Source organism: Anolis sagrei, chromosome 5 (genome assembly GCF_037176765.1).
Source record: "Anolis sagrei isolate rAnoSag1 chromosome 5, rAnoSag1.mat, whole genome shotgun sequence".
In the NCBI taxonomy this organism is placed as follows: domain Eukaryota; kingdom Metazoa; phylum Chordata; class Lepidosauria; order Squamata; family Dactyloidae; genus Anolis; species Anolis sagrei.
In genome coordinates, this window is record NC_090025.1 from 196,426,631 (window position 1) to 196,440,876 (window position 14,246).

At 44.5% G+C, this 14,246-nt stretch overlaps 1 protein-coding gene across 3 annotated transcripts in view; it reads left to right on the forward strand.

Annotated features, from left to right (window-relative positions):
* The first annotated feature begins 2,041 nt into the window (after nt 1-2,041).
* Nucleotides 2,042-14,246, forward strand: part of LOC132775583 (protocadherin-15-like) — a 100,111-nt gene continuing 87,906 nt past the window's right edge. For 2 of the 3 annotated variants that reach the window (XM_067469393.1, XM_067469395.1), the window contains exon 1: nt 2,042-2,384. The gene's annotated coding sequence lies outside the window, so the exon portion shown is untranslated. The remainder of the gene's footprint in view (nt 2,385-14,246) is intronic. The other variant, XM_067469394.1, reaches the window with a different exon arrangement.

Sequence of the window (14,246 nt, forward strand, 5' to 3'; positions counted from 1 at the left end):
CCTCCTTTCAGGACATTTCTACCTCTTTTCAACCCCTGAACATGTGATGAGTATGTTTTTCCATGCTTGGAAAGAGGTCCTAAAAGGGGAAAATGTCTCCATGTGATGAAGTCAATTGCTGGAGTTTTCTCCTTTCAGGACATTTCCGTCTCTTTTCAACCCCTGAACATGTGATGAGCTCCGTGTTTCTCATGCCTGGAAAGAGGCTGAAGTGTCCTCCCAGGAGGAAATATTTAAATGTAATGAGGTTGATTCCTGGAGTCTTCTCCTTTCAGGACTCTTCTGCCTCTTTCCAACCACGGAGGGCTCTGCATGACGACCAGAAGTAGTTTAACACATGTGATGAGTTCCATACCTCTACATGCTTGGAAAGACTGAAGTGTTCTACAAGTGACAAATGTGATGAGGTTGATTGCAGAGTTCCCTCCTTTCAGGACATTTCTGCATCTTATCAACCCCTGAATATGTGATGAGCATGTTTCTCCCTGCTTGGAAAGAGGCTGGAGTGTCTTAAAAGGGGGACATGTCTCAATGTGATGAGGTCGATTGCTGGAGTTCCCTCCTTTCAGGACATTTCCACTTCTTTTCAACCCCTGAACATGTGACGAGCTCTGTGCTTCTCATACTTGGAAAGAGGCTGAAGTGTCCTTTCAGGGAGAAATGTCTCCATGTGATGAGATTGATTGCTAGTGTCCCCTCCTTCCAGGACACTTCTGCCTCTTTCCAACTATGGAGGGCTATGCATGATGGCCAGAAGTAGTTTAACTCATGGGATGAGCTCTGTGCCCTTCTATGCTTGGAAAAAAGCTGCTACTCCCCGGTGGATGTCAGGTGGTGCAAACAATGTAATTTCTCCAGTGGTGTAGGGCGCAGACACCTTGTGATAATGCGGCATGTCTCATTAAGAGCCACATCCACTGTTTTAGCGTGGTGAGATGCAGTAGAGTAGCATAGCGCAAGGGCAGGTGTCTTCACTGTGTCTGGTTGTGATCCCCAGGTTGTGCCAGTCAGCTTTCGTATGATATTGTTTCTAGCGCCCACTTTTTGCTTGATATTCAGGCAGTGCTTCTTGTAGGTAAGAGCACGGTCCAGAGCGACTCCCAGGTATTTGGGTGTGCTGCAATGCTCCAGTGGGATTCCTTCCCAGGTAATAATCCTCAGAGCTCGGGATGCTTGTCTCTTCTTGAGATGAAAAGCACATGTCTGTGTTTTAGATAGATTAGGGATCAGCTGGTTTTCCCTGTAATAGGCAGTAAGAGCACCTAGATCTTCGGAGAGCTTCTGTTCAACCATCTCAAAGCTCCCTGCTTGAGCAGTAATGGCATGATCGTCAGCATAGATGAAACTCTCTGTCTCTTCTGGCAGGGGCTGGTCATTTGTGTAGATGTTGAACATGGATGGAGCAAGCACGCTCCCCTGAGGCAGGCCGTTCTTCTGTTTCCGCCATCTGAACTCAACAAAAAAGCTCCTGTTTTGTAGCAGGTTTCCTATGAGGTGGGTGAGGTGGTCGTCCTTTGTGATACTATACATTTTTCTCAGGAAGAGGCAGTGGTTCACAGTATCATAAGCTTCTGACAGGTCTATGAAGACAGCTCCTGTGATCTGCTCCCTTTCAAAGCCATCTTCTATGTGCTGAGTCAGGTTCAGCACTTGTGATGTGCAACCAGAAGAAGAAGCAACCAGAAGGAAAGAGGATGGAGTGTCCTAATAGGGGGAAATGTCTCAATGTGATGAGGTCGATTGCTGGAGTTCCCTCCTTTCAAGACATTTCTGCCTCTTTTCAACCCTAAACATGTGATGAGCTCGGTGCTTCTCATGCTTGGAAATAGGCTGAAGCCTCTTACGATGGGGAAATTTCTCAATGTGATAGTCCTACTCCGAGGCAGAGATGCATTGTATGTGGGCATTCGGACTCTCCTGGAAATGCCTGTCCTGCTGGGGCCGCTGGGTGCCAGTGGCGGCCGCTCTGCTGTGCCCTGGCTCCGCTGGAGTAAATGCAGGTCAATCCTCCATGTGCAGCCAGGCCGAATCCAATTACTCGGCTGGCGGGAGGGCATTAGCTGGACGCCCACCTGACCAGCCGGGCCCAGAGGGTTAATGCTCAGTTGCCGCCTCCTCCTTCTGCTCCTCCTCCTCTTCGTCCTTCTCCTTCTGTATCACAGCTGTTGCTTGCTTTGCTCCCTCGGCCGCCTTGGGAGGAACTAGAGAGCCTTTCCGCAGTGGTCCAGGTTGGCTCAGCCGAAGGATGGAGTGGCAATCCTGGGCTGAGCCACGGCCGGCCTCACCATGAGGCCTTGGGCTACTTGGTGCCAGAGCTTGGCTTCCTGAGAGGAGGAGATACCTGTCCAGGTGAGACAACGAGGGACCGCATCCCCAACTCCCAGGTAACAACCTTATACAGCATGGATCTTGGGAGTTATAGTTTGGGCACCAGCACCTCCTTGCAGCTTTGTGTGACCCCCAATCTTTCCAAATAGCAAGGCAGCTGTGCACAAAGGGCAACCTGGAGCAATGCATCCTTTCCCAAGCTGTGCTCAAAGAGCAACTGCATGCAATGCACCTGTGGCAGAGTATGGATCATGGGAGATGTAGTTTGATTGTGCACCAACAATCCCTGAAGGTTTTCCCAGCTCTGTGGAGTCACAACTCTTTGCAGGCAGCAATACATCCATTTCCAAGACAGCGATGCATCCTTTCTCATACTTTGCTCAACCTTGTGCACAAAGAGCAACTGTATGCACCTGTGGCAGAGCATGGATCATGGGAGATGTAGTTTGATTGTGCACCAACAACCCCCTGAAGGTTTTTCCAGCTCTGCGGGGCCACAACTCTTTGCAGGCAGCAATACATCCCTTCCCAAGACAGCGATGCATCCTTTCTCATACTTTGCTCAACCTTGTGAACAAAGAGCAACTGTATGCACCTGTGGCAGAGCATGGATCATGGGAGATGTAGTTTGATTGTGCACCAACAACCCCCTGAAGGTTTTTCCAGCTCTGTGGAGCCACAACTCTTTGCAGGCAGCAATACATCCCTTCCCAAGACAGCGATGCATCCTTTCTCAAGCTATGCTCAACCTTGTGCACCGTGTATATGCATTCCGGGAGTTGTAGTTTGGCACCAGGACTCCCTTGGAGCGTTGTGGAGCCCCAACCCTTTGCAGACATTAATGCATCCCTTCCCAAGTTATGCTCAAAGATCTGATCTGCCTGCATTTAGACCCAGAATGCCGGAGGATGGAGAGTCGATAGACGTAATGTGGCTTAAGCCAAAGCAATGGTGCGGAAGGCATAGCGCTGCCCTTTGCATCCAGAGCCAGGGTGCATTTACACTGCAGAATGAATGCAGTTTGACAGCACTTGAGCTGCCATGGTTTGGTGCTATGGAGTCCTGGGAGTTGTAGTTGGTTAGGTGCTAGCACTTTTAGGGAAGACCTTATCAAACTGGAACTCCCAGAATTTCATAGTATTGGGCTACGGCAATTGAAGTGGTGTCAAGTGGCACTCGTTCTACAGTCTATATCAACCCCAAATTACTTGGTTGGACTAGAACTCCCAATCTTTGTGGCCAGGAACCTCAGGTTTTGGATCCAATCAGGACAACGTTATTTCATTTTGTATTCATGTTTTTGGGCAAAATTCCCCAAAATTACAGAAAGCCATGAATCTAATTATTCTGGATTGGGGGACTCTGGATAGTCGCTTTCAAGTTTGGTCTAAAACCCGGAGCGGATTAATTGTCCCACTGGTATGGAAGTCATCTACTGTTGTTGTGCCGAATGTAAACCACCTTGAGTCACCTTCGGGCTGAGAAAGGCAGTATATAAATATGGTAAATAATAATAATAATAATAATAATAATAATAATAATGAGGATCTTGTCCTTAAAACCCATTCCTTTGCTAGACTACAACTCCCCAAATCTTTGAACCAATGCACCAAGGAGTTGGCAGTCATAGAGCTTACTAGAGAAAGGTGGGGTATAAAACAGACAAACAAATAAATGCGTTGTTGTAGGTTTTTTCGGGCTATATGGCCATGGTCTAGAGGCATTCTCTCCTGACATTTTGCCTGCATCTATGGCAAGCATCCTCAGAGGTAGTGAGGTCTGTTGGAATTAGGAAAAAGGGTTTATATATCTGTGGAATGAGAAGGGTGGGACAAAGGACTCTTGTCTGCTGGAGCTAGGTGTGAATGTTTCAACTGACCACCTTGATTTGCATAAAATGGTCTGACAGTGCCTGGAGCAAACTTTTGTTGAGAGGTGATTAGATGTCCTTGTATTGTTGAAGGCTTTCATGGCCGGAATCACTGGGTTGTTGTAGGTTTTTCCGGGCTATATGGTCATGTTCTAGAGGCATTTTCTCCGGACGTTTCACCTGCATCTATGGCAAGCATCCTCAGTCTGGTGGAGTCCTTGTTTGTTTCCTCTCTGTTGTTGTGCTGTTGTGATTTTACATTCACCCCTCACTCCAGCAGACAAGAGTCCTTTGTCCCACCCTGGCCATTCCACAGATATATAAACTTTTTTTCCTAGTTCCAACAGACCTCACTACCTCTGAGGATGCTTGCCATAGATGCAAGTGAAACGTCAGGAGATAATGCCTCTAGACCATGGCCATATAGCCTGAAAAAACCTACCTGACATTTCGCCTGCATCTATGGCAAGCATCCTCAGAGGTAGTGAGGTCAGGTAAAAGGTAAAGTTTTTCCCCTGACATTAAGTCTAGTCGTGTCCGACTCTGGGGGTTGGTGCTCATCTCCATTTCTAAGCTGAAGAGCCGGCGTTGTCTGCAGACACCTCCAAGGTCATGTGGCCAGCATGACTGCATGAAGTATCATTACCTTCCTACCGGAGCGGTACCTATTGATCTACTCACATTTGCATGTTTTCAAACTGCTAGGTTGACGGAAGCTGGGGCTAACAGCGGGAGCTCACCCCACTCCCTGGATTTGAACTGCTGACCTTTTGGTTATCAAGCTCAGCAGCAGAGTGGTTTAACCCGCTGCGCCATTGGGAGCTCAATAATAATAATAATAATAATAATGAGAAAGGTGGGATAAAAATAAAGGAAAGTATTTAACAACAACAACAACAACAACAACGTGAGGTCCTCAGGTGGAAATAATTCCACTTTTTAAAATCCCTCTTTTTTAAAAACATTAATAGCTTTTTCTTTATCCTGACAGTTTTTGGAAAGTTGGTTGGATTCTTTTCATCTATCTATCTATCTATCTATCTATCTATCTATCTATCTATCATCTATCTAATCTATCTATCTATCACTCATCTATCTATCTATCTATCTATCTATCTATTTATCTATCATCTATCTAATCTACCTATCTACATATCTACCTACCTATCTATCATCTATCTATCTATCTATCTATCTATCTATCTATGTATGTATCTATCATCTATCTATCTATCTATCTATCTATCATCTATCTACTATCTATCTATCTATCTATCTAATCTACCTTCCTATCTACCTATCTATCATCTACCTATCTATCATCTATCTATCTATCTATCTATCTATCTATCTATCATCTATCTATCTACCTACCTACCTATCATCTATCTATCTATCTATCTATCTATCTATCTATCTATCATCTATCTATCTATCATCTATCTATCTATCCATCTATCTATCATCTCTATCTATCATCTATCTATCTATCTATCTATCTATCTATCTATCTATCTATCTACTTACCTACCTACCTACCTACCTATCCATCTATCTCTGAAATGCCACTCTTTTGTTTGGTCATTGTTTCTGATTTCATTGTTGTATTTGTATTTATCCATACTAGTTGCTTTTACCCTGGAATCTAAATTCTGGACAGAAGGATAAAGAAAAAAAATTCTAAATTTTAAGCAAATTCAGCTGTACTGGGGCCAATTTTACCTGGTTTGGGTGGATTTTGTTTAAATTCTCCCATTTCCATTACAGGAAAGGTGATCTCTTTAAGTAAATACTTTGGTATCCTTGCAATGGAATTTGGTCTCCATTTGGTCATTTTGATTTCTGTCCTTCCACTTGTTGCAAAGGCATGGGATAATAATAATAATAATAATAATAATAATAATAATAATAATAATAATCGAACTGCAAAGGCTCTGATTGCAGAAGCCAGTCCAGGTGGTCCCAGTGGTCATTGGTACACTAGGTGCTGTGCCAAAAGAACTCAGCCAGCATTTGGAAACCATAAACATCGACAAAATCACGATCTGTCAACTGGAAAAGGCCACCTGACTTGGATCTGTGCGCAACATTCGAAAATACATCACACAGTCCTAGACGCTTGGGAAGTGTTCGACTTGTGATTTTGGGATACGAAATCCAGCATAGAGATCTGGTTCACTGTGACATAATGTGCTTTTGTGTCAATAATAATAATAATAATAATAATAATAATGGGCAGTAGGTTAAAGCACTGAGCTGCTGAACTTGCTAACCGATAGGTCGCAGGTTCAAATCCTGGAAGTGGTGTGAGCCCCAACTGTTTGCCCTAGCTTCTTCCAACCTAGCAGTTCGAAAACATGCAAATGTGAGTAGATCAATAGGTACTACTCTGGCGGGAAATTAACGATGTTCTATGCAGTCATACTGGTCACATGACCTTGGAGGTGTCTATGGACAACGCCGGCTCTTCGGCTTGGAAATGGAGATGAGCATCAACTCCCAGAGTCGGACACGACTAGACTTAATGTCAGGGGAGGCCCGGATAATTTGATGGTTTATATTCCTTGTGGGAGGCTTCTCTCATGTCCCCGCATGAGGAGCTGGAGCTGGTAGAGGGAGCTCATCGGCCTCTCCCTGGATTTAAACCTGCGACCTGTTGGTCTTCAGTCCTGCCAGCACAGGGGTTTAACCCACTGCGCCACCGGGGGCTCTAATAATAATAATAATAATAATAATAATAATAATAATAATAATCTGACGTGTGATCTATTACAACAGCCAGCAAAATGTCTGCTATGGAGGCATCTTGTTGTGTTTCAAATAATAATAATAATAATAATAATAATAATAATAATAATTTTATTTATGTCCTGTTTTCTTCTCTTAAACAAAACATGGCTATATGGCCATGTTCTAGAGGCATTCTCTCCTGACGTTTCGCCTGCATCTATGGCAAGCAACCTCAGAGGTTGTGAGGTTCTCTAGAACATGGCCATATAGCCCGAAAAAACCTACCACAGCCCAGTGATTCTGGCCATGAAAGCCTTCGACAATATGTATTACTTTCAAGAGCAGCAGCTGGTCTTTGGGGTTCACCTCCATCTTTGGTCACCTGTTGAGCCACCAATGGTCCCCAAGGCCAGACCAGTGCCCCCTGGTCTTGGACATATTGCCCACCTTTGGTCTAAACAGAATATTTTCCATGTGTGCCTTGTGACTTTCCTCTCCCTTGGCCTTTGGATGCTCTAACTGGCACCGTTCAGATACTAGGGCATTGGTGCACCACAATGACTGACTTTGGGTGCCTGGTTTCTGAATAGAGAACTGATTGGCCAAAAATAAGAAAAGGAATTTCAACAAGGACAAATGTAAAAGTGTAATGTGAAGATACAGGATGGGTGACTCCTGACTCCACAACAGGACATGTGAGACAGATCTTGGAGTCTTAGAATCACAGAATCCTAGAGTTGGAAGAGACCTCCTGGCCATCCAGTCCAACCCCATTCTGCCAAGAAGCAGGAATATTGCATTCAAATCACCCCTGACAGATGGCCATCCAGCCTCTGCTTAAAAGCTTCCAAAGAAGGAGCCTCCACCACACTCCGGGGCAGAGAGTTCCACTGCTGAACGACTCTCACAGTCAGGACGTTCTTCCTCATGTTCAGATGGAATCTCCTCTCTTGTAGTTTGAAGCCATAGCTCCATTGCGTCCTAGTCTCCAGGGAAGCAGAAAACAAGCTTGCTCCCTCCTCCCTATGACTTCCTCTCACATACTTATACATGTCTATCATGACACCTCTCCACTTTCTCTTCTTCAGGCTAAACATGCCCAGCTCCTTAAGCCACTCCTCATAGGGCTTGTTCTCCACACCCTTGATCATTTTAGTCGCCCTCCTCTGGACACATCCCAGCTTGTCATCATCTCTCATCAATTGTGGTGCCTGGAATCGGACACAATATTCCAGGTGTGGTCTAACCAAGGCAGAATAGAGCATGGGGAGCATGACTTCCCTGGATCTCTAGACTCAATTTGATGCAGGCATCACATTGTTGGCTCATGTTTACCTTGTTGTCCATGAGGACTCCAAGATCTTTTTCACATGTCCTGCTCTCGAGCCAGGCCTCATCGTCCCCCATTCTGTATCTTTGCATTTCGTTTTTTCTGCCTAAGTGGAGTCTCTTGCATTTGTCCCTGTTGAGCTTCATTTTGTTATTTTTGGCCCATCATCTCTCTAATATGTCCACATCTAATCTGTTCATCTAAGCTGAACATGAACCAAGAGTGTGATGCAGCAGCTCACAAAGCCAATGGGATTTTGGTCTGCATCAGAAGGACTCTAGTGTCCAGATCGAAGGAAGTGATGGTGCCTTTGTATTCTGCTTTGGTCAGACCTCTTCACTTGGAAGACTGTGTCCAATTCTGGACACCACAGTATAAAAGAGATATAGACTCTAAGCTGGAAGGCATCCAGAGGAAGAGGGAACTAAAAGGGTGAAAGGTCTGGAGACCACGGATCCCTCTGAGGAACGTCTTAAAGAACTGGGTCTGCGTTGCTGCAGAAGAGAAGGTTGAGAGGAGACATGAGAGCCATGTATAAATATGTGAAAGGATGTCTAAACGAAGATGGAGTAGGCCTCCTTTCTGCTGCCCTGGAGACTAGGACTTGGAGACATGGGTTCATATGACAGGAGAGGGGATTCCACCTGAACATTAGGAAGAACTTCCCAACCATAAGAAGTTGGACTATATGGTCTACACCAGTGTTTCTATGACTGTGAGAGCCGTTCAACAGTGGAACTCTCTGCCTTGGAGTCCGGTGGAATCTCCTTCCTTGCAGTCTTTGAAACAGAGGCTGAATGGCCATCTGTCGGGGGTACTTTGATTGTGTTTTCCTGTATGAGAGGGGGATGGACTATATGGTCTACACTAGTGTTTCTCTGACTGTGAGAGCCGTTCAGCAGTGGAACTCTCTGCCCCGGAGTGTGGTGGAGGCTCCTTCTTTGGAAGCTTTTAAGCAGAGGCTGGATGGCCATTTGTCAGGGGTGATTTGAATGCAATATTCCTGCTTCTTGGCAGAATGGGGTTGGACTGGATGGCCCACGAGGTCTCTTCCAACTCTTGGATTCCATGATTCTATGATTCTCAACCTGGGGGTCAGGACCCCTGGAGGGGTCATGAGGGGGTGTCAGAGGGGTCACCAAAGACCATCAGAAAACACAGTATTTTCTATTGATCATGGGGGTCCTGTATGGGTAGTCTGGCCCAATTCTATCATTGGTGAGGTTCAGAGTACTCTTTGATTGTATGTAAACTATAAATCCCAGCAACTACAGTTCCCAAATGCCAAGGTCTATTTTCCCCAAACACCACCAGTGTTTACATTTGGGCATATTGAGGATTCGTGCCAAGTTCAGCAGTGGAACTCTCTGCCCCGGAGTGTGGTGGAGGCTCCTTCTTTGGAAGCTTTTAAGCAGAGGCTGGATGGCCATCTGTCAGGGGTGATTTGAATGCAATATTCCTGCTTCTTTGCAGAATGGGGTTGGACTGGATGGCCCATGAGGTCTCTTCCAACTCTTTGATTCTATGATTCTATGATTCTAAGTGTGGTCCAGATCCATCATTATTTGAGTTCACAGTGCTCTGTGGATGTAGGTGAACTACAACTCCCAAACTCAAGGTCAATGCCCACCAAACCCTTCAGGTATTTTCTGTTGGTCATGGGAGTTCTGTGTGCCAAGATTGGTTCAATTCCATCATTGGTGGAGTTCAGACGCTCTTTGATTGTAGGTGAACTATAAATTCCAGCAACTACAATTCCCACATGACAAAATCAATCCTCCCCGCAACCCCATCAGTATTCAAATTTGGATGTATTGAGTATTTGTGGCAAATTTGGTCCAGCGTATGAAAATACATCCTGCATATCAGATATTTATGTGACAATTCATAACAGTAGAAAAATTACAGTTGTGAAGTAGCAACAAAAATAATGTTATGGTTGGGGGTCACCACAACAACAGGAAGTGTATTAAGGGGTATTAAGAGGTTGAGAAACACTAGTCTACACAGTCTCTTTTAACTCTATGATTCTATGATTCCATGATAACGGTGTCTATGTGCGCTCTGTGTTCTTCCATGGCGCCCAACCCAGCAAAGAGCCGCCCCTCCTCCCCGCCTTGAGTGGCGCATTGAACAGGAACGTGATCACCAGGTGAACCTTTCCATAAACAGGATCACCTCCAAATCCCTCTAATCACCTCTCTGCAAAAGGCACAGTTGTCAGGGCCAGGTGCGAAAGCCGCCACACATATATACACACACATACGCCAGCGGGACGCCGAGACTCCATTTTGCTCCCTTCTCTTCCTTCGATTCCTCCATGTTTCCTTGTTGTATTTTGGCAGGGATCAGATTTGCTCTTGGTTGCTCCCCATAGCTACGTGTCCTCCACCATGATGGGCTTTTAGAGGTTTCTGAGCCTTTAAAGACCTCTTCAAAGGCATTGTTTGTCGGCAGTGAGACCTTTATGCTGAAATATGTTGACGTATTGTCGAAGGCTTTCATGACCGGAATCACTGGGTTGTTGTAGGTTTTTCCGGGCTATATGGCCATGTTCTAGAGGCATTTTCTCCTGATGTTTCGCCTGCATCTATGGCAAGCATCCTCAGAAGTTGTGAGGTCTGTTGGAACTAGGAAAAAGGGTTTATATATCTGTGGAAAGACCAGGGTGGGACAAAGGACTTTTGTCTGCTGGAGCCAGGTGTGAATTTTCATGGTTTCTTCCTCTCCCACAACCACCATGTCAGACTACACAGAGAAGCCATTGAAATCCACAAGAATATGGACAATTTCAGCAGAAAGGAAGAAACCATGAAAATGAACAAAATCTGGCTATTAAAAAACTCAAAAATTACAACAGCAAAACAACAGAGAGCAAACAATCAGGCACATCAAATCACCTCTCAAAAAAATATTCCCCCAGGCACTTCCAAGCCATTAAATGCTAATCAAGGTGCTCAGTTGAAACATTCACCGCTAGCTCCAGCAGACAAGAGTCCTTTGTCCCACCCTGTCATTCCACAGATATATAAACCCATTTTCCTACTTCCAACAGACCTCACTACCTCTGAGGATACTTGCCATAGTTGCAGGTGAAACATCAGGAGAAATGCCTCTAGAACATGGCCATATAGCCCGAAAAAACCTACAAGAACCTAGTGATTCCAGTCATGAAAGCCTTCGACAATATATTTAACATATGGATTTTAGACAACATCAGGCTGAGAGGAGATATGATAGCCATGTATGAATATGTGAGAGGAAGCCACAGGGAGGAGGGAGCAAGCTTGTTTTCTGCTTCCCTGGAGACTAGGACGCGGACAATGGCTTCAAACTACAAGAGAGGAGATTCCATCTGAACATGAGGAAGAACTTCTGACTGTGAGAGCCGTTCAGCAGTGGAACTCTCTGCCCCGGAGTGTGGTGGAGGCTCCTTCTTTGGAAGCTTTGAAACAGATGCTGGATGGCCATCTGTCAGGGGTGCTTTGAATGCAATATTCCAGCTTCTTGGCAGAATGGGGTTGGACTGGATGATGGCCCAGGAGGTCTCTTCCAACTCTACTTGAAGGAGCTGGGGGTGGTGACAGCTGACAGGGAGCTCTGGCGTGGGCTGGTCCATGAGGTCACGAAGAGTCGGAGACGACTGAACGAATGAACAACATGAATCGGACTGTTTATAAACAGAGAGAGTAACAAGTATACTTGCTTGCACAACTAATAGAAGACGAAAGGTTATAGTAAACTACACTGAAACACTAAACGCTAAACCTATAACACTAAGTTAAATAAACAGAGGTGAGATGTTACTTCTAATTTCTGGCTGCTCTTTATTTAAATAACAATTCTAAATTTGACTTTAAGTATGGTATTATATACATTAAATATTGTATACAGGCAAATAATTACAAGTTTATATAACATAAACCCAGTGCTACTGCACTTAGTACAACAGTTGTAGTAGTGGTTCTCAACTTTCCTAATGCCACGACCCCTTAATACAGTTCCTCATGTGGTGGTGACCTCCAACCATAACATTATTTTCATTGCTACGTCATAATGAAGCCGCTGGGGGAGATCATTCGGAGTTTCGGAGTACGGTGTCATCTGTACGCGGATGATGTCCAGCTCTGTCACTCCTTCCCACCCGCTACTAAGGAGGCTGTTCAGGTTCTGAACCGGTGTTTAGCCGCTGTAACAGTCTGGATGAGGGCGAACAAATTGAAATTGAATCCCGACAAGACAGAGGTCCTCCTGGTCAGTCGCAAGGCCGAACAGGGCATAGGGTTACAGCCTGTGTTGGATGGGGTCACACTCCCCCTGAAGACGCAGGTTCGCAGCTTGGGAGTGAGCTTGGACTCGTCGCTGAGCCTGGAACCCCAGGTTTCAGCGGTGACCAGGGGAGTGCCAGTGTGGGGGGGTGGGAGCCAGTGTTTTGTTTCTAAAGTGTTTCTAAAGTGTAGTTAGTGGAAATGTCGTCACTATAACAAAAGTAACAAATTTTAGTTCATTTTTCATTATCATAATAGCGCAAGTGGGGAAACTTCAGGGGTTCCCATCTCCCTCATTTTCACAGCTATTAGGGTGAAACTTGCTACAAAGGTAGAACACATTCACCACTATTAGTCCATCAAGTTTCAGAAAGTTTCACTTATCCATGGAATTTTGGGGAATTTTCAAAGTTTTTATAAACAACTTTGAAAATTCCCCAAAATTCCGTTGATAAGTGAAACTTTCTGAAACTTGATGGACTAACAGTGGTGAATGTGTTTTATAAACAACTTTTAAAAAATCTACAAGAATTATCTCTTTGGATTTTCTATGCAATGTCACAAGATAACAGGGGATAATTTTTCCCAAGTTTCAGAAATATTCATACATTTACTGATTTTAGGGAATTTAAAAAACTATGAGAGACAGCTATCTCATGGAATGTCTCTCATATTAACCAACTAGCCATCCCCTGCCACGTGTTGCTGTGGCCCAGTCTGTGTATATGTGTTTTGTGTGTATATATGTGTGTATATATATTTGTGTATATGTGTATATATGTGTTTGTGTGTGTGGATATATATATATATGCTTTGTGCATGTGCTGTAATGTATTTTATTTTTTGGCCTTTAAAGTCTCTTCTGTTGTGTTTTTCAGTGTTTTATGAGTGATGGTCACTCGTTGGCCTGAGAGGTGTCTTGTGTCCAAATTTGGTGTCAATTCGTCCAGTAGTTTTTGAGTTCTGTTAATTCCACAAACAAACATTACATTTTTATTTATAGACTAACTGTACCCTGCCACACGTTGCTGTGGCCCAGTCTGGTGATCTGGAAAATAAAGTAATGAGAGAGTGTTGGTTTCTAATATATGTAATGTCTTTATGCTTGTGGGTAAATGGTATTTCTTGCTGTTTCTTTGTCAGTGTTGATGTGGAGATGGTCTGGTTTGCCCACCCTGGAACAGGCAACATGGACATTGTCCTTCTTTAGGAGTCCCTTACAAATCTATGATACTATATCGGGGTGTGTGTGTGAATCAAATCTATCTATCTCTATGGCTGGATGGCTATTTGTCAGGAGGGCTTTGAGTATGTTTTCTTGCTCTGGTGAAGGGAGTTGGACTGGATGGCCCTGTGTAGGAAGTTTGCCCCAATTCGGTCTTTGGTGAGGTTCAGCATGTGCTTTGATTGTAGGTGACCTATAAATCCCAGCAACTACAACTCCCAAATGTCAAGATTCTATTTTCCACCAGTGTTCACATTTGGGCATATTGAGTATTCATGTAGAGTTTGGTCCAGATTCATCATTGTTTGAGTTCACAGTGATCTCTGGATGTAGGTGAACTACAACTCCAAAACCAAAGGACACTGCCCACCAAACCCTTCCAGTATTTTCTGTTGGTCATGGGAGAACTGTGTGCCAAGTTTGGTTCAATTCCATCGTTGGTGGAGTTCAGAATGCTCTTTGATTGTAGGTGAACTATAAATCCCAGCAACTACA